Genomic DNA, 21,677 nt, shown 5'->3' on the forward strand with positions numbered 1-21,677 from the left:
AGCTCTGATTTTAACTATGTCCTGTCTTCAACTACTTTTGTTGTTGCTCTGTTTTTCTTTTTCTAGGGCTTTGAGCCATAGTGTTAGGTCATTTATTTGTTGATTTTTTTTCTTCTTTTATTGAATGCACTCCATGAAATAAATTTTCCTCTAAGTACTGCTTTTACAGTGTCCCAGAGATTTTGATATGTTGTTTCTTTGTTCTCATTTACCTCTAAGAATTTTTTAATTTCCTTCCTGATATCTTCTGTTATCCATTCATCATACAATAGCATATTATTTAATCTCCAGGTGTTGGAGTAATTTCTGGTTTTCACTCTGTCATTTATTTCTAATTTTAATCCATTATGATCTGATCTCTAAGATCAGACAAGGTATTATCTTTATCTTTATCTTCTTGTATTTGCTAACAGTAGCTTTGTGGCATAATATATGGTCTATATTAGGGAAGGATCCATGTGCTGCTGAGAAGAACGTGTATTCATTCTTTGTTGGATGGTACATTCTATAAATGTCTGTTAAGTCTAAATTATTGACTGTGTTATTGAGATCTATAGTTTCTTTGTTCAATTTTTGTTTGGAGGATCTCTCCAGTGGTAAGAGAGGAGTGTTAAAATCGCCTAGTATTATTGTGTTGTGGTCTATTTGATTTCTGGAATTGAGAAGGATTTGTTTGACATATATGGATGAGCCACTGTTTGGGGCATAGACATTTATGATTGTTATGTCTTGCTGATTTATGCTTCCTTAAGCAGTATGTAATGTCCTTCTTTATCTCTTCTGTCTCCCTTGGCTTGAAGTCCACATTATCTGATATGAGGATGGATATTCCGGCTTTTTTGCTGTGTCCATGTGCATGGTATTCTTTTTCCCTATCCTTTCACCTTTAATCTGTGGGTATCTTTTTCTATGAGATGAGTCACTTGCAGGCAGCATATTGTTGGATTTTTCTTTTTAATCCAATCTGCCATTCTATGTCTTTTGATTGATGAGTTAGGCCATTAACATTCAGGGTTATTATTGAGATATGATTCGTATTACCGATCACTTGGCTATTTTTTTTTTTTTTTTTTGAACGACTTGATTTCTTTTATATTTGGTTGTTCCTTTAGGGTAGTTTCTCCCTTTGCTGATTTACAACATTGTTTTTCATCTCTGCCTCATGGAATATTTTGCTGAGAATGTTCTGTAATGCCGGCTTTCTTTTTGTAAATTCCTTTAGCTTTTGTTAGTCATGGAAGGATCTTCTTTCATCATCAAATCTGAAAGTAAGTTTTGCTGGGTATAAGATTCTTGGTTGGCATCCGTTTTCTTTCAGGGCTTGGTAAATGTGGTTCCAGGCCCTTCTAGCTTTTAGTGTTTAGACTGAAAAATCTGCTGATATTCTTATTGGTTTCCCCCTGAATGTAATTTGATTCTTTTCTTTCGTGGCCTTTAAAATTCTGTCTTTTTTGTGTGTTAGGTATTTTCATAATAATGTGCCTTGGTGTGGGTCTGTTGTAATTTTGTCCATTTGGTGTCCTCTTTTTTTTTTTTTAAGCTTTCACTATTTGCTGATGACATGATTCTTTTTTTTTCCTAGATACAATAATTATTTTTATTTTAATTAAAAATCATAAATTTACATAGGGCAATGTTGTTTAATTCATTCTGTTATTTTTTCCCTTCCCCCCTCACCTCCCACCCCTCTTTTCCTTCTATACAGTCCTTTCTTCCTCCATTCTTTCCACGCTCCTTATCCCTAACCCTAAACCTAACCCTAACCCTAACACTAACCCCTCCTATCCCCCCTTTATATGTCCTCATCCGCTTATCAGCAAGATCATTCATCCTTTAGTTTTTTGAGATTGGCTTATCTCACTTAGCATGATATCCTCCAATTTCATCCATTTGCCTGCAAATGACATAATTTTGTCATTCTTCATGGTGAAGTAATATTCCATTGTATATATATGCCACAGTTTCTTTATCCATTCATCAACTGAAGGGCATCTAGGTTGGTTCCACAATCTGGCTATAGTGAATTCAGCCGCACTGAATATTGATGTGGCTGTATCTCTGTAGTATGCTGATTTTAAGTCCTTTGGGTATAGGCCAAGGAGTGAGAGAGCTGGGTCAAATGGTGGTTCCATTCGAAGCTTTCTGAGGAATCTCCATACTGCTTTCCAGAGTGGCTGCACTAATTTGCAGCCCCAACAGCAATGTGTGAGTGTACCTTTTTCCTCACATCTTCGCCAACACCTATGGTTGCTTGTGTTCTTGATAATCGCCATTCTAATTGGGGTGAGATGAAATCATAGGGTAGTTTTGATTTGCATTACTCTTATTACTAGAGATGTTGAACATTTTTTCATATATCTGTTGATTGCATGTAGATCTTCTTCTGTGAAGTGTCTGTTCATTTCCTTAGCCCATTTGTTGATTGGATTATTTGTATTCTTGGTGTAGAGTTTTTTGAGTTCTTTATAGATTCAGGATATTAACGCTCTATCTGAAGTATGAGTGGCAAAGATATTCTCCCACTCTGTAGCCTCTCTCTTCACATTACCGATAGTTTCCTTTGCTGAGAGAAAGCTTTTTAGCTTGAATCTATCCCAGTGGTTGATTCTTGCTTTTATTTCTTGTGCTACGGGAGTCCTGTTAAGGAAGTCTGCTCCTAAGACAACAAGTTGAAGGTTTGGACCTACTTTTTCTTCTATAAGATGCAGGGTCTCTGGTCTGATTCCGAGGTCCTTGATCCATTTTGAGTTGAGTTTTGTGCAGGGTGAGAGACAGGGGTTTAATTTCATTCTGCTGAATATGGATTTCCAATTTGCCCAGCACCATTTGTTGAAGAGGCTATCTTTTCTGGCACCTTTGTCGAGTATGAGAAAATTATATTTATTTGGGTTTGTGTCCGTTTCCACTATTCTGTACCATTGATCTACCTGTCTATTTTGGTACCAATACCATGCCATTTTTGTTACTATTGCTTTGTAATAGAGTTAAAGGTCTGGTATTGCGATACCCCCTGCTTCACTTTTTCTACTGAGGATTGCTTTAGCTATTCTGGGTTTCTTATTCTTCCAGATGAATTTCTTGATTGCTTGCTCTATTTCTGTAAGGTACATCATTGGAATTTTAATTGGAATTGCATTAAATCTCTATAGCACTTTTGGTAGTATGGCCATTTTGACAATATTAATTCTGCCTATCCAAGAACATGGGAGAAGTTTCCATCTTCTAAGGTTTTCTTTAATTTCTTTCTTTAGTGTTCTGTAGTTCTCATTGTCGAGGTCTTTTACCTCTTTTGTGAGATTGATTCCCAAGTATTTTATTTTTTTTTTTATGCTATTGTGAATGGGGTAGGTTTCCTAATTTCTCTTTCTGATGATTCATCACTTATGTATAAAAATGCATTGGATTTATGAGCATTGATCTTGTAACCTGCTACTTTACTGAATTCACTTATGAGTTCTAAGAGTTTTCTGGTGGAATTTCCAGGTTCTTCTAAATATATAATCATGTCATCAGCGAACAGGGATAGTTTGAGTTCCTCTTTTCCAATTCGTATCCCTTTAATTTCTTTTGTTTGTCTAATTGCTCTGCCTAGAGTTTCAAGGACAATGTTGAATAGAAGTGGTGAAAGAGGGCATCCCTGCCTTGTTCCAGTTTTTCGGGGGAGTGCTTTCAGTTTTTCACCATTTAGAATGATATTGGCCATGGGCTTAGCGTAGATGGCCTTTACAATGCTAAGGAATGATCCCACTACCCCAATTTTTTCTAGTGTTTTGAGGATGAAGGGATGCTGTATTTTATCAAATGCTTTTTATGCATCCATTGAAATAATCATGTGATTCTTCACTTTTAGTCTGTTGATATGGTGAATTACATTTATTGATTTCCAGATGTTGAACCAACCTTGCATCCCTGGGATAAAACCCACTTGATTGTGGTGCACTCTCTTTTTAATATATTTTTGTATGCGATTTGATAAAATTTTGTTAAGAATTTTTGCGTCGATGTTCATTAACATATTGGTCTGCAATTTTCTGTCCTCGATGTGTCTCTGTCTGATTTAGGTATCAGTGTGATATTGGCTTCATAGAATGAGTTTGGGAGGGTTCCCTCCTCTTCTATTTTATGGAATACTTTAAGAAGTATTGGAATGAGCTCTTCTTTAAAGGTTTTGTAGAACTCGGCTGAGAAGCCATCTGGTCCCGGACTTTTCTTTATTGGTAGGCTTTTGATGACCTCTTCTATTTCTTTGCTTGAAATTGATTTATTTAAGTTGTGTATGTCCTCCTCATTCAGTTTAGGTAATTCATATGTCTCTAGAAACTTGTTGATGTCTTCGAGGTTTTCTGTTTTGTTGGAATATAGATTTTCAAAATAGCTTCTAATTATGTTTTGTATTTCACTCGTGTCTGTTGTGATATTTCCTTGTTCATTCCGAATTTTAGTAATTTGAGTTTGCTCCCTCTTTCTCTTTGTTAGTGTGGCTAAAGGTTTATCAATTTTGTTTATTTTTTCAAAGAAGCAACTATTTATTTTGTTAATTTTTCTGATTGTTTCTTTTGTTTCAATTTCGTTAATTTCGGCTCTGATTTTATCTATTTCCTGTCTTCTACTATTTTTGGTGTTGGTCTGCTCTTCTTTTTCTAGGGCTTTGAGCTGTAGTGTTAAGTCGTTTATTGTTGATTTCTACTTCTTTTGTTGAATGCACCCCATGAAATAAATGTTCCTCTAATTACTGCTTTCATAGTGTCCCAGAGATTTTGATATGATGTGTCTTTGTTCTCATTTACTTCTAAGAATTTTTTAATTTCCCTCCTGATGTCTTTTGTTATCCATTCATCGTATAATAGTGTATTATTTAATCTCCAAGTATTGGAGTAGTTTCTGTTTTTTATTCTGTCATTTATTTCTAATTTCAGTCCATTATGATCTGATAGGGTACAAGGTAGTATCTCTATCTTCTTGTATTTGCTAACAGTAGCTTTGTGGCATAAAACATGGTCTATTTTAGAGAAGGATCCATGTGCTGCTGAGAAGAAAGTATATTCGTTCTTTGTTGGATGGTATATTCTATATAAGTCAGTTAAGTCTAAATTTTTGATTGTGTTATTGAGATCTATGTTTTCTTTATTCAATTTTTCTTTGGACGATCTATCCAGTGGTGAGAGAGGTGTGTTAAAATCACCTAGTATTATTGTGTTGTGGTCTATTTGATTTCTGGAATTGAGAAGGATTTGTTTGACGTACATGGATGAGCCAATGTTCGGGGCATAGATATTTATGATTGTTATATCTTGCTGATTTATGCTTCCCTTAAGTAGTATGTAATGTCCTTCTTTATCCCTTCTGACTAGTTTTGGCTTGAAGTCCACATTTTCTGAAATGAGGATGGATACTCCAGCTTTTTTGCTGTGTCCGTGTGCATGGTATGTTTTTTCCCATCCTTTCACCTTTAGTCTATGAGTATCTCTTTCTATGAGATGGGTCTCTTGCAGGCAGCATATTGTTGAATTTTTCTTTTTAATCCAATCTGCCAGTCTATGTCTTTTGATTGATGAGTTCAGGCCATTAACATTCAGGGTTATTATTGTGATATGATTTGTATTCCTAGTCATTGGACTCATTTTTGTTTTTTGACATGATTTGGTTTTTCCTTTATTTGGCTATTCCTTTAGGCTAGTTCCTCCCTTTGCTGATTTACATCGTTGTTTTTCATCTCTATCTCATGGAATATTTTGCTGAGAATGTTCTGTAATGCTGGCTCTCTTTTTGTAAATTCCTTTAGCTTTTTTTTTATCATGGAAGGATCTTCTTTCGTCGTCAAATCTGAAAGTAAGTTTTGCTTGGTATAAGATTCTTGGTTGGCATCCATTTTCTTTCAGGGCTTGGTAAATGTTGTTCCAGGCCCTTCTAGCTTTTAGGGTCTGGATTGAAAAATCTGCTGATATTCTTATTGGTTTCCCCTTGAATGTAATATGATTCTTTTCTCTCTCGGCCTTTAAAATTCTCTCTTTAATTTGTATGTTAGGCATTTTCATAATAATGTGCTTTGGTGTAGGTCTGTTGTAATTTTGCATATTTGGAGTCCTATAAGCCTCTTGCACTTGGTTTTCCATTTCATTCTTCAGATTTGGAAAATTTTCTGATATTAGTTCATTGAATAAATTGTTCATTCCTTTAGTTTGTTTCTCTAAGCCTTCCTCAATCCCAATAATTCTTAAATTTGACCTTTTCACGATATCCCATAATTCTTGTAGATCTGTTCATGGTTTCTTACCATCTTTTCTGTTGGTCAACCTTGTTTTCAAGATTAAATATTTTGTCTTCAATATCTGAGGTTCTGTCTTCCAGGTGATCTATCCTATTGGTTATGCTTTCTATGGAGTTTTTAACTTGGTTTATTGTTTCCTTCATTTCAAGGATTTCTTCTTTTTTTTTTTTTTTTCAGTATCTCTAACTCTTTATTGAAATGTTCTTTTGATTCCCTTATTTGCTCTTTTTAACTGTTGATTGGTGTGTTCATTTAATTCCTGCATTTGTTCTTTCATCTCCTCGTTTGCTTGCCTGATTGTTTTAATTTTGTATATTATGAACTCCCTTTCGGACATTTCTTCTGCTGTGCTGTCATTAGGTTTTCTTGATATAATATCTAGGTTTGTTTCAGACATTTTCTTCCCTTGTTTTCTCATATTGGTCAGATGTCAGTGGGACTCTGTGATATTATAGATTTCCTCTATTGGCTTATAGTATCCCTGTAGATTTCCAGTGTATCACCTACCAGCCTTCAGTAGCCTGAAGTCTTGGATTAACTTGATAATGTAGTGCTTCCAAAGAACGCTGCCCCTAGCCTGCTACTGGTTCCAGGGAGAGAGACCTGGAGAGGTCTCTTGCTGCCCAGCCCTGGTCCCAGAGGTGGTTGCAGGTCGGAGGTCTCCACTGGCTTGGGGACTTGTGGCTGGCTCTGTGTAGACAGGCTCTCACTGGCCGGTTTGCCTTGAGAAGGTAGCCTAGAGAGGCGCTTCCCACCGGAGGGGGCTTGGCTGCTTGGGGAAGTCCCTGGCGCCCTGTGCTGGTCACTAAAGCAACCTGTGGGTGGGCCGGAGCTGGCAGCAGGGCGGACCCGAGCTGGCCAGGGCGGGCCGGGGCTGGCCGCTCTGTTTGTGTGCAGAAAGGCTCTCACTGGGGTGCCTGCTCCACAAGGCTGGATAATCTCTCCCCGTGGGAGGATCCCACCGCCAGACTGCACACAGCTGCCTGGGGGAGACTCTATCTGCCCTGTCCTACTCTAATAAGCCACTCGAATCAGGGCCTGCCACCCAGCTAAACTTCCCTGGGTGGGGGAGACTCATCCCGTGTTTCTATTGTAGTCCGAGTCTCTCAATGCCTCCCCTTCTTGAATCCTGGGTTCTGGAGTGACTGGAGATGCAGTCACCCTCTAGTCCGCCATCTTGGATCACCCAGTGGAAAAAGCCTGCACCTGGAGGGGGACAAGGCTGCCTGGAGAGGTCTCTGGCTGCCCAGCCCTGGTCCCAGAAGCTGCTTGTGGGTCGGAGGTCTCCGCTGGCTTGGGGACTTGTGGCTGGCTCTGTGTCGAGAAGCTCTCACTGGGCGGTCTGCCCCAAGAAGCTAGCCTAGAGAGGCGCTTCCCGCCGGAGGGGGCTGGGCTGCTTGGGGAAGTCCCTGGAGCCCTGTGCTGGTCTCTGAAGTAACCTGCGGGTGGACCGGAGCTGGCAGCGGGGCGGGCCAGAGCTGGCCACGCTGCTTCTGTGCAGAAAGGCTCTCACTGGAGGGCCTGCTCCACGAGGCTGGAGAATCTGTCCCTGTGGGAGGAGCCCACCGCCAGACTGCACAGAGCTGCCTGGGAGAGACTCTATCTGCCCTGTCCTACTCTAATAAGCCCCTCTAAGCCTCTTGTACCTGGTTTTCTATTTCATTCTTCAGATTTGGGAATTTTTCTGATATTATTTCATTGAATAGATTGTTCATTCCTTTGGTTTGTTTCTCTAAGCCTTCCTCAATCCCAATAATTCTTAAATTTGGGCTTTTCATGATATCCCATAGTTCTTGTAGATTCTGTTCATGATTTCTTACCATCTTCTCTGTTTGTTCAACTTTGTTTTCAAGATTAAATATTTTGTCTTCAATGTCTGAGGTTCTGTCTTCCAGGTGTTCTATCCTATTGGTTATGCTTTCTATGGAATTTTAACTTGGTTTATTGTTTCCTTCATTTCAAGGATTTCTGTTTTTTTTTTTTTTTCAGTATCTCTAACTCTTTATTGAAATGATCTCTTGCTTCCTGTATTTGCTCTTTTAACTGTCGATTGGTGCGATTTAAATTCGTGCATTTGTCCTTTCATCTCATCCTTTAATGCCTGCATTTGCTCTTTCATGTCTTCGTTTGCTTCCCTGGTCGTTTTGATTATGTACATTCTGAACTCCCTTTCTGACATTTCTTCTGCCATGTTGCCATTGGATTTTATCGCTATACCATCTAGGTTTGTTTGGGACATTTTCTTCCCTTGTTTTCTCATATTGTTCTGTTGGTATCTACCCCTCTAATAGTGAAACTCTGGGATATTGCAGATTTCCTTTAATGACTAATATTGTCTCTGTAGATTTCCAATAACTCACTTCTTAGGCTTCAGTAGCCTGAAGTCTTGGAGGAACTGGATAATGCGGTGCTCCACTAGGAAGCTGGCCTTCTAGGGGTGGTGGCCTTGAGGTGGCATATATTCCCTGGTGGCTCTGAGTTGGTCTGAAGTCTCTCAATACCTCCTCTTTTGGCTCCTGGGTCTTGTCAAATGTCCTCTAGTCTCCTGTAGGTGTCTCAGGAAGGGAGTTGCCCTTCCAATGATGATGGCCATGCCCTCAGAAGTAATTCAAAATGCCTGCACTAGCCTATAAAGACGTCTCTGGCTAACTCCATGATGGCGACAAACCTTGGCATGGTGGTTGGGCGGGGTTGTTCAGTGATGGCGTCTGTCTTTGGGCTGGTGGTTGGGTGGGTTGGCTACCCACTGCCCAGCTCTGCAAGGCAGGTGGGTTGGGTGCCTACCTGCTACCTCTCCGATGCAAGTGGCCTGACCCACCTGCCACCTCGCTATGTGACTGTGACCATCCAATAATGGCACTGAGTTAGGTGCAGGGATCATTCAGGGTCTCTCAGTTATGACGTCTGTCCTTGGTCTGCTGCCTGGGCAGGATAGCTGCCTGCCGCCTACCTCTGCGATGTAGCTGGCCTGGCTCACCCTCCTGCTTGTTCCGCAACTGTGAACAACCAGTGATGGCACCAATCTAGGTCCCAAAGTTCTTCGTTTCTCAACCATTCTCTTTCTATGATTCTTCTGACTCAGCCCCTGAGATATCCTCTTCAATTCTTCAATCTGATTATACATAATCTATTTCTATGTCCTACCATGTTTTATTTGAAAAACATTTTGCATTTTTCACTTGTATTTCATTTTTACAGTTTGTGTTGGTAATAACCTATTGATGGACACCCAAGTAACTGAGTTTGTACACATTCCCTAGCTATTCTGTCTTAGACACCCTTCCCACCAATTTCTTTTCAAGCATCTGCTCTCCTGTTCTATGAGTTGTTACAATTTGTTTATTAAAACAAATTTATAACCAAAAATAAGTTTAAGCACTAACAAAATATTTTTTTCTTTTCAATAAACTCTTGCTATACCACAAACATTTCTCACCAAAGAATGTTTAAATGAAGAAACAATAGACTGTTCACTAGTTACTCAACATATTTAACAGTATTGTAATGACGTGTAATATTATATATTTGAATTGCATTTTCTGCCCCCAAAAATTCAAAAAAAATTTGAATTGTATAAAATAGAAGTGTTTAGGGAAGTACCCACACTGCCTCTCCCTTTTTAATCTTCTGGTGCCCAACAACTGATCACTTGTAATAAAACAATATACAATGGGGAAAAGCAGGAGTCAAAGAAATGTTTAGGAAGAGAGGAAACAAGAGGAAATTTCTATTTATATGGCTTCTTGAAACTGTTTCCTCTATTCTCAGTATCCCCAGGGGTGTCTTAAGAGCATAATCAGCCATATTTAATGTTTTTAGACATACTTACCTGAGAAACTCAAATCAGAGCATCTCAACCTGAATGTTCGAGGTATGTTCTGAGACTCCATCTAGATTTGTTAATGTTTGAGAATAGGTGTCCTCTTCCATATCTTCTTTTCCTGTTAGCATGTAAAACCTGACTGAAATTTGAGATCAGTTTCCAGATTTCCTAAAATGTTTCTATAAAGTTCTATGGGAAATAAAAAAAATCTGAATTTTATGACAATGGAAAAAAAATATTTCTGGAATACAAAGGTGGGCATTCAGTATAATAACAGAGCTAATTAAGTAATAATTTCATTGGAATACAATCTGCTTTACTTCTTAAAAGAAAAAAGAAGACATCAATTAGTAAAATATTTGTAAAAGCAGTGCTAATCTAAATTCTTACTTTTATTGAAAACCTTCTTTTCAAATTTTCCAACATTTTCCTACATGGCTAATTGAGCTGTTTGAATTACTTTTACAATCATGATTCTTTCTTAATTGTTTGCTCTATTTAGTTATACATGACAGCAGAATGCATTTTGATTCACTGTACACAAATGGAGTACAAATTTTCATTTCTCCAGTTGTAAATGATGTAGAGTCACACTATTCATGTAATCATACATGTACATAGGGTAATGACATTTGTCTCATTCCACCATCTCTGCTTCCTCCTGACCCCTCTCCTTCCCTCATTTCTCTCTACAAAATCCAAAGTTTCACTTATGAGAGAAAACAGTTGGCCTTCAGTTTTTTTGAGATTGGCTTATCTCACTTAACATGGTATTCTCCAACTCCATCCATTTACCTGCAAATACCATAATTTTACTCTTCTTTATGACTAATACTCAAATGCATATATATATACACACATACCCCATAATTTCTTTATCCATTTACCTATCAAAGGGCTTCTAGGCTGGTTCCACAATCTAGCTATTGTGAATTGAGTAGCTGTAAACATTGATGTGACTGCATCACTGTAGTATGCTGATATTAAATCCTTTGGGTATAGGTCAAGGAGTAGGATAACTGGGGCAAATGGTGGTTCCATTCCATGTTTTCTAAGAAATCTCCATACTGCTTTCCAGAAAGGTTACACCAATCTGCAAAACCACCAGCAATTTATGAGTGTAATTTTTTCCCCATATCCTGGCCAACACTACTTGTTGATTGTATTCTTGATAATAGTCATTCAAATTGGAGTGAGATTAAATCTTAGGGTATTTTTTATTTACATTTCTCTAATTACTAGAGATGTTGAACAATTTTTAATATATTTGTTGATCAATTGTATATCTTTTTCTGTGAAGTGTCTGCTCGGTTCCTTAACCCATTTATTTATTGGGTTTTTTGGTGTTAAATTTTTTGAGTTCTTAATAAATTCTAGAGATTAGTGCTCTGTCTGAGGTGTGTGTGGAAAAGATTTTCTCCCATTCTGTAGGGTGCCTTTTCACATTATTGATTGTTTCCTTTGCTGAGAAAAAACTTTGTAGTTTGAATCCATCCCATTTTTTTGGTTCTTGCTTTTATTTCTTGCACTCTGGGATTTTTATTAAGGAAGTCTGGTCCTAAACCAATAAGATGAAGATTCAGACCTACTTTTTCTTCTATTTTGTGCAGGGTCTCTGATCCAATTCCTAGTTGCTTGATCCATTTTGAGTTGAGTTTTGTGCAGAGTGAGAGATAGGAGTTCAATTTTATTTTGCTGCATATGGATTTCCAGTTTCCCCAGCAACACTTGTTGAAAGGCTATCTTTTCTCCATTGCATGTTTTTGGCACTTTGTCTAGTATGAGATAACTGTATTTATGTAGGTTTGTCTTTGTGTCTTCTATTCTGTATCATTGGTCTACCTGCCTATCTTGGTGCCCAAACCATGCTGTTTTTGTTACAATTACTCTGTAGAATAGTTTAAGGTCTGATATTGTGATGCCTCCTGCTTCACTTTTCCAGTGAAGGATTGCTTCTGCTATTCTGGATCCCTTATTTTTCCAAATGAATTTCATGATTGCTTTCTCTAGTTCTATGAGGTACATTATTGGAATTTTAATTGGAATTGCACTGAATCTGTATAGTGCTTTTGGTAGTATGGCCATTTTGACAATATTAATTCTGCCTATCCGAGAACATGGGAGATCTTTCCATCTTCTAAGGTTTTCTTCAACTTCTTTCTTCAGTGTTCTATGATTTTCTTTGCCAGGTCTTTTATCTCTTTTGTTAGATTGATTCCCAAGGTTCTTTTTTTTTTTTTTTTTTTTTTTTTTTTTTTTTTTTTTTGAGGCTATTGTGAATGGGGTAGTTTTCTTAATTTCTCTTTCAGAGGATTCATCACTTATGAAGAGAAATGCATTCAATTTAGGAGTGATGATTTTATATCCTGCTACTTTGCTGAATTCATTTATTAGTTCAGAAGTTTTCTGCTGGAATTTTTTGGATCCTCTAAATATAGAATCATTTCATTGGCAAATAGTGATAGTATGAGTTCTTCTTTTCCTATTCATATCCCTTTAAATTCTTTGGTCTGTCTAATTGCTCTGACTAGAGCTTCCAGGATGATGTTGAATAGAAGTGATGAAAGAGGACATTCCTGTCTTGTTCCAGTTTTTAGAGGGAATGTTTTCAATTATTCTCCATTTAGACTGATGTTGATAATGGGCTTAGCATAGCTAACCTTTACAATGTTGTGGTATGTTTCTGCTCTCCCTATTTTTTCTAGTGTTTTGAGCATGAAGAGGTGCTGTATTTTATGTCATCCCATAATTCTTGGAGGTTCCATTCATGATTTTTTACCATCTTCTCTTTGTGGTCGATTTTATTTTCAAGATTAAATATCTTGTCTTCATTGTCTAATGTTCTGTCTTCCAAGTAATCTAGTCTGTTGGTGATGCTTTTTATTGAGTTTTTAATTTGATTTATTGTTTCCTTCATTTCAAAGATGTCTGTTTAGTTTTTGTTTTGCATTTTTTTCAGAGTATCTATCCCTTTATTGAAATAATATTTTGCTTTCTTCATTTGGTCTTTTAACTGTTTATTGAAGTGATCTTTTGTTACCTGCATTTACTCTCTTATATCATCCTTTACTTCACAGATCATTTTAAGTATGTATATTCTGAACTCCTTTTCTGACATTTCTTCTACCCTGCTGTCAATGAATTCTATTAATATAGCATGTTGGCTTGTTTGGGGCAATTTCTTCCCTTGTTTTTTCATGTTATCCATTTATCTTCCCCTCTAGCAGTTTGGATCTGAGGTATTAATCCCCCCCCCCATAGACTTATAGTGTCCTGCAGGTTTCCAATACCTCACCTTTAAGGGGGATATCAATATTAACATCACCCAATACAAACAATATGTGACTTTAAACCAAATAACCCCTATTAATATGTTAACAGTATTGTTGTAATAAACAGAGATGATGGGTTCAATTATTATCTACAGCATAAACAATAGGTTTGTGATAAGGTTTAAAATTTCTAATGGGTAGAAAAAGAGGAATGGGGGAGGGGTGTAGGATGTAATGTTAATGAGGTAAGAAGTGAGTATATAGAGGTATTAGATCATAGGAAGAATAAAAGCAGAATCCAAAGAAGTTGGTTGTTAGCAGAAGAAAAGGGAGAAAGAAACTCAAGGAAACAGATAAATAACAGGAAAATAGAGCAAGAAAAAAAATAATAAATAAATAAAACTACAACAAAATTATAATATGCTATTCAAACCTCCTATTCTTCAGTAGACTGATGCATGAAAGGTACTTGATTTAAAAAATGATGGGGATATAAGAGCAGAAAATAAAAAAAGAAAAAAAATTGAGAAAAGGAAAACAAAAAGAAAGGAATGAAAAAAATAATCTTGAAGGAAAATTAAACATTTTTTTTCTTTTGGAATCCAATATCCTCTCTGATTCCCTTCTCTTCTGATAGGGTGGGTTATGGGGCGTTTGCTGGTAACTCCATCCTCAGGATGATGACAGTTACTAAGGTGAAAGGATTAGACTTGGAGGTGGGACTCCTGGAGGCAGGGTATAGCAATTGCCAGACCCTCTGGAAGACTGCACCCCAGAATTTTCCTTTGGGGTCCACTTGTGTGACATAGGAGCCTGGTTTTATCTCCTTCCCTCACTTGTGAACCCTCAATTCCAGGTCCATAATTTAATCTCTAAATTATATCTCTTCTGCCCCTGCCCTTCTGCTTTCCCAAACAGGAACCCCTCTCCCCAGAGGTCCTGAGCACTGAGCACTTAGACCTGTGTGTCTGTCTCAGAAAACCTGTTCTGTATTGGGCAAATCGGGACCACACATTGAAAGTTGTGAGTTAGCCATGTAGCTACAGGCTTCAGGTTTGTTTGTACCTAGGGGATGATTGGGAGACAGGGCTGTGGAACCAGAGGGCCCTGTTTATTGCCAAACCAGTGGGACCAGGTGCTCACTAGAGTTGTGGACCAGGCTGACATCAGGTCCCAATAAGTACTCCCAAGTTGTCACTGGGATCCCGGTGGATGCAGGGCTGGTTGGCTGGACCAGTGGGGATCAACATTCCCTCACACCCTTTGCCCCCCTACCTACCCCTTGCAAGGCTGTCTTCTGCCTCTACAACAAGATGGTGGCTATTAGCACACCTAGCAGTGATACCTCTGAAGCAACCAAGCCTGCAGGGCCCTTGGTGATGATCTTTCAGGTCCTGGCTGTTATTATTGGATGTAAGTGGCCACGTCTCAAGTTGGTGACAGTAGCAGTGGCTAACCTGTAGGTACCTTGATAATGAGCTTCTAGTCTCTGGTAGGTGTCCCCAGATGGAAGCTGCCCAAGCTAAAGCTGGCAGAAGTGGCAGCGTGGATAATTCAAGATGGTGGCAGAGGTGTCCCAAGGCATTAGATCAGGAACCACAGCAGTGGTGCATCATCTGTGCAGGTGCAACCCTGGGAGTCTGAGCTGGGTGGGCCAGCACTGGAGGTAGGCTAACGCTGGAGCTAGATTCATGTCTCATAAGGATGACTTGAAGCTTCAAAGTTACTGGTTCAAAAATTGTGGATATTTAATGTTTCAGAAAAATAATAAAATCGAAATATTTTAACAGACATTAATGTAAAACAAACTGGTATTTAAAACCAAGGCAAATGAAACTTTTACCACAAGTGGAGAAAAAAAATCCACATTTAATTACAGAACATATATAAAGAAGGTCTGTAGTTTTATTAGCTCCTAGTGAAGAGAACGGTGTAAATAAACATGTATATTTACCAACATCGGTCAGCATTTTTTGGGAAATAAAGTTCCTAATAAAGTGCTAGATGTAAAAATGCAAAAGCAACAGGTCCTATATTTTTAAATTTTAACAGATTTTTTTTCCTTTTTCCACTGTACAATTCCTCTGAGCTTTATCATCCTGCTGTTTGAAACTATGTGGGTCACTATTAGATATTAATGTTATAATGTGTACTTACTCTATTTTCTTCCCTGAAATTAAGGTGTTTTATTGATTATTCCTAATTTTATATGATACAAATGTTCATCATAGCCATTTATTGATATTGCTACGACTTTAGTTCACTTAATGACCATTTCATTACATTTTAGTTAAGAATTGTTCAAAGTTGAATCTGAACCAAATTGAGCTCTTCAATTGTTTTTTGATATATATATAATAAATACCACTTTTTCTTTAACAAGTCTATTGTACTTACTGTTTCCTTTGAATGATGAACATTTAATTTTGCAAAAGTGGTTCCAAATGATACCAGGGAAGTGGAAATTTATAATGCTTCTAATCACCTTTTAATAATTAGAATCCAAGAATTCATGAAACCTTTTTTTCCCCCTGAAATTAAGTAGCAGCTTAACCAATGCCTGCTAATTGATGGCAATGTGAGTGAGGGCAGAAGTAAAGATCAATTATCACACAGTGGTGTCCATAACATAAGGGTAGCTCAATTAGAAACCTCTAAACACCAGATTCAGTAAGCATTTGTTTTTCTGTATTTTCAATGATAATGAAATCTTCCTTCTAAAACCAAATACAATTTGCCTGTAAAAGTGACTTCAAGTGAGGTGAGGAATTGATTGAGTTCAATGCATGTGCTGAAAAATCTAAAACTTGCTTCATTTTATTGCTTAATTCCCTGATCCTTTGCAAACTTTAATTCTCTTTCAGTATTATAATAAAAGCTATAATCAATCTTGGCAAAATATTTAAGAGAAGATATTTCTCATATAATTTTTACAAACATTTTCTAACAAGAAATTTACTCACTGCATACCAGATTGTGATCCCTGACTACTATTCTTTTAATCAAAGCCCAATAATTCTCTATGGTAAGCAACTCTACAACTTTAAAGAACTTTAACAGGGGATCTATAAAGAGGGCACAAGAACTCTAATTTACTCAAAAGAAAAAAATAGGCAACACCCCTCTCAATTTCTTCAGTATTTCAGAAATGTCCAACAGTGAAAAAAATCTGCTTAAATAAACTAACTTTAATGTTTTCACCTTTACATAAAGAGAAACAACAGGAAAATTAAAAATAATTACATTTGAGAAATATGGTTTAAGTGAAACCCAAAATTGTTTCTCAAATGCTGAGTGTCAAATATAAAAGACTATTATAATCAGCAATACAAAATAATCCTGAATCACCATTATTTAGCATTTTATGAGATATTTAATAGAAGATATATTTACATGTTTTTTTTTAATTTGCATGGTATTAATAGAAAAGAAAAAATAAGATTAAAGAAAAAAAAAAAAAAAAACCAGAAATGACCCAGGCAACAGAAACTTTTCATATAATGAACATATTTCTGTTACTTCCATTTTCTAAATTGTAGAAATATAAAACTTTTCATATACTCTCAGACCTGGAGAGCATGCCACATTTGGCAGATAGATGAAATGATTTGGGTTATGAGTTGGTAATTAGAATGGGCAAACATCTTGAGTTTAGTTAAGATAAAGGAATTGGATGAGTATATTTATATATATAGTTAGGTAAGAAGTCAGGAAAAGTAGAAAATTCTATTATTCAGTACATGCATACTGTACTCATGGTAGGCACAGTTCAAGATGTCAAAAAAAAAAAATCAGAGAATAAATATGTGAGTTCTGGTTCCTCTTCTTTTTTGGAGTAGGCATCCCTGTGCCTAAAAGTACTCATCATAGCAGTGATTGGTCAGAAACTTTCAGTTCAGCGTTGTCTCTCACTGAGGCAGGAGAATGATAAATTTATTTAACATTTATTGAACAATTACTTATTGAATATTGATTATGTGTATGGCATTCTGTAGGGCAATGTGTATACAACAGAGGGTAAAACGCACATGACCACTTCCCTCAGGAGCTCATAATCTAGGGTAAAAGGCAAACAATAGCAAAAGACCTGGATAGTGTAATAACAGAAAAACCCAGGGTGCTGTCTTACACTGAGTTCCCCAGAAAAACAGCTTAGATCAGAGTTCTCGTACAAGTAAGTGAGGAAGTACTCTCAGGAAAGCAGTATAAGCAGGAAAGAGTTAATCAAGAAAGAGGTCTCAGAGGCAAACTAGCTCAAATGTGAACACACAGGAAGCGTGGGAGCACTGAGTTGCAGCGCAGAGTGGTCCCACATTGAGGTATGCTTTTTGTAGCCCTGGTCATTGGGTCATGGCTTTCAGGAAGAATAGGGGTGGCAGAAGGAAATACTCCTTCTGGAATAATATGCAAATTAAGAGCTAGATGTTGTACAGTATTTACCTTGGAAAAAAGAGAGGAACGTTCAAAGTAGTGAAAGAGATCAGTGGTCACCAGATATCACAAGAAGATGGTCCCAGCGTTGTGCGGAGAGCCAGACAAGTAGTAGATTGTGCAGTCATAGAGACTATGTCAAAAATTTTGGTTCTGTTCTAAGAACAATGGGTTCGGCTTTTAAGAGTTGAAAGTGGAGGAGGTACTTAATTGGATATGCATTTTTTTAAAGATCATTAGAGAAAAATAATCAGAGTGGGTCAAGGGAAGAACTTAGAATATCAGTCAGGTGACAATTATAGGAATCTAGAAAGAAATAACGGTGGTTTGAAATAGAATTGTGATAGCACACATGAATAAATATAAATGGATTCAAGAGATAATTACCATGTTAAACTGACAGAGCATGGTGATAGATGGAAGCCCTAAAGGGTATAATGATGTATAACAATACCATTCCATTATTTTTTTTACCTATGTTGTACTATCCAGGAACTGGCACAGATAGAGTTTAGTTAAGCTGAACTCTGTATATAATGAAAGACCAAGAGAGTTTAGGTTAATGGTGAGACGGTTGTTCAAATAGTGAACAAACTGGATCAAGCATACAAACTGGGTCAAGGGAAATAAAGAAAGGATGTAGTACAATGGGAGAAACAGAGGTATCAGCTTCCTGAAGCTACTGACTAGGTAGCAAAGATTTGTCCAAAAGTTATGTAGAGTTAGTCCAATCATTCTAATTGTGAAATTGTCCAAGTTAAACAAATTAAATTTAATGGAAGTAAGTTCCTGGGAAGTTATGCATGAAGAAAGTTACAGATGGTTTTTACATACCTAGGAGAAAAAAAAAAATTCTGGTTATCCACTACCAAATGTAGACATGATTCAACAATGTAATGTGATTATACTGAAAGCAAATCCATCACTGAGATGATAGAATGGAAAACCATTTGTGCCATTTAAGTACCAGGTAGTCAATATGCTTATCTCAGAAATTATTAGAACTAGATAGTGAATTCTTTATTTCAACACTAAAACAAATTAAGAAAATTTGAAAAACCAGTAAAGACATATAAAGAAAGTAAAAACCAATTTTGGATGTGCCAGGGAATGAACACTGGGTTTACAGAAATCTTGCTATTTGATTGGCTTGGAGAATCGCTTCAGTTTTCTATTTTCGATTCCATACACACACCCCTCTCCCTGTGAGTTCTGTGTATGTTTTGTAGCCCTTGAATTCCACTAATGTCAAGTAAATGGAACATGAGTAGAATCAGGAGGAAAATTCTACAGTGTGTTCTCCTGGAATGGTTTGGAATTGCCCAACAGGCTGACCTGATTGGCAAAGTGGATCTTGGATCCATGAAAAACACAGCTGTGTAGACCAGGATGTAGATCAAATGTTGGAAACCTATTTTTATTTTAATGTTGTAACAAAACTTCCTGGTCCAAGAATCACATAGATTTTGACATAAAGACTGCATAGAGAGAAGTCAAAGGCCTTCAGTTTCGAAGTCCCTCTGAAGGATCACATAGTAGTGAATAGGTGGAAATGAAAGTGCTGAAAAAATTTTTTTTAAGTCACATAAAATTGCAACATGAATTTTGGAAGTCTAAAAATACCTCAACGCAGCAGAATGGATTTTAACATGTTCCACACTGAAGTTTTACTTCTGAAAATAAACTATGTGCTGTTTATAGAAACAATGAGTTGTTGTTCAGTTTTTCTTAAAGGTGATTACAAATGTGTCAGATGACATTTTGGGGGTTGAAATGCAGAGCTTTTCTCATTATCAGATAATACTTTTGCTGGGCTGGAACTATGTCTGCATTAATTCTAAATGCAAAAATTTAAAGTAGAAAAATATGATACTATGCTATTAAAATAATATTTTTTAAAAAGTAGCAACATTGCATTAATTCACTTCACGCCCCTTCCCCTAATGTGACATCACATCGTCTCTCCCTCCCACTACCCCAAACAGACCAACTTTTGCCTCAAAATATCTCTTCCTAAGGACAAAAAAAAAAAATCTTTAGCACTATTTCTGATGATTAGTTATTTGCTTATCTGTCCAAACCACAGTCCACCCAATCATAATCTTCTTCAGTTGGAAAAGCCACCATTGCTCAATACCTTTAAAATAGGAACTGAAACTGTTGAGTTTTGTATTAAAGTATGACACTATATGTGCCAGGGTTAATGCCAGGGTTAATGCTGAAAAGAGGACCTCTAGTTACTGAATACAGCAGAACTTTCCACTCCACAGTTGTTCCCCAACTTTTGGGGGACGGGCCAACTCAGGTTTATAGAGTTAACCTGAGTAGCTTTCTGTCTCATTTATTTTTATAGGTTCTTCATTTTTAACAGGTTTTTTAAAAACACTCCTTTTTTTTTTTTTTTTTTTGGCAGTGTTTTAGATTCCTAGTATATGCCAGTTCTCAAAAATACCTGGTAAAACTCAAAACAGTACAGAGAGGTGAATGAACTCTTAAATAGCATCCAAAAAATGTCCTGGTTTTGGCATTTTTCTGTAATCAACATATTTAGGGAAGTCATTATAGCATTTTGGAGCCATGTATGACCTTCACGGGAATGAGCCTTTAATGCATTACAGACAGAGGTCTTAGCACCTTTAGTGTATATTGTGCCTTTAAACTGATGGCTGTGTTATAAAAGCAATTTGCTTTTAATTTAAATAAATTACTAACAGAGCGATGTATAGTTAAAAGAGTTTTATCCAAAGTTAATTGTTTAACTCAGGGATTTAAAGCTCTGTGGTAAATGGGTTTCTCATTTTTGTTACTGAAGGTTAGTTAAAGCTTTTAAATGCTCTCACAGGTTGGCAGCCAGGCTCCAGTTGGCCTGCATTCTTTCAATTTGTTGTATGCTACCTGCCATCAGCTTCAATACCTCGGTTTGCCAGCTGCTCTCATGTGTTCTGGGTGGCCTCACGCGATGCAGCTATTATGTACAATTACACAACCATTCCCAACCACTTAAATCTAACATTACCCCAGAGTAACAAAGGCAAATCAGTTCTAACCTGCCCTGTTCCACATGTGGACTAATGTGTAAAATTATTTTCATAAGGTTCTGTGTCAAATTTACTAGGTGATTTTGAGGAAAATACATCTTTACCCTAAGATCAGAATTGTCTGCCTCCCTCACACTGTGTGAACAGGAATATTCTGCTAAAAACTGGGGGAGCTGTTGCTTTCTGGTGCTCTCTGTTACTCATGTTTTCCAGGCCTGGGAACAGATGGTGCACCACCTGACTCAGAACAGTCTAATGTAAGATTCATTGTGCTTCACAGGAAATCAAAGATCAAGCAACAATACAGAAGGTGACGCAGCACCTCAGCAACCAGTCACACAGTATGATACAATCAAGTGGTGAAAGGGGAGGGTAAGAGAAAAAGAGATTAAAACAAAAAAAAAAATGAAACAAGTCAACTATATAGAAAATAAAACCTTAAGTCCTTAAGGTTAATATTTAAAAATAGAACCAACCTCATCTCCAATCTTTACCCAAGACAATAACTTTCTCTCCCAAGGACATTAGTATCTGGTGTTTCTGTTGTCAGTCCTAAAGGACAATTCTGGTGTCCTTCAAAAAATGTCTCAAATTTAAATCACTTCCGAAGCAAGTGATTCTTCTAATGGAGAATAATGGTAACAAGCTCACTGAATTTGTGATTTTAACAAAGCTACAGAGAAGGGGCCTTGGACAGGATAGGTTGGGTTACATGAAATAAGGTTCTTTCACAACTACTGAAAAAAGAGTTAATATAAAGCCCAAGCATTTCCAACACTTATCTCCACCTAACCTAGAAAAGGAGTAGGCAAACTACAGCCTATGGGCCAAATTTTGCCCACTGT

Source organism: Sciurus vulgaris (genome assembly GCF_902686455.1).
Source record: "Sciurus vulgaris genome assembly, chromosome: 8".
NCBI classification, from domain to species: domain Eukaryota; kingdom Metazoa; phylum Chordata; class Mammalia; order Rodentia; family Sciuridae; genus Sciurus; species Sciurus vulgaris.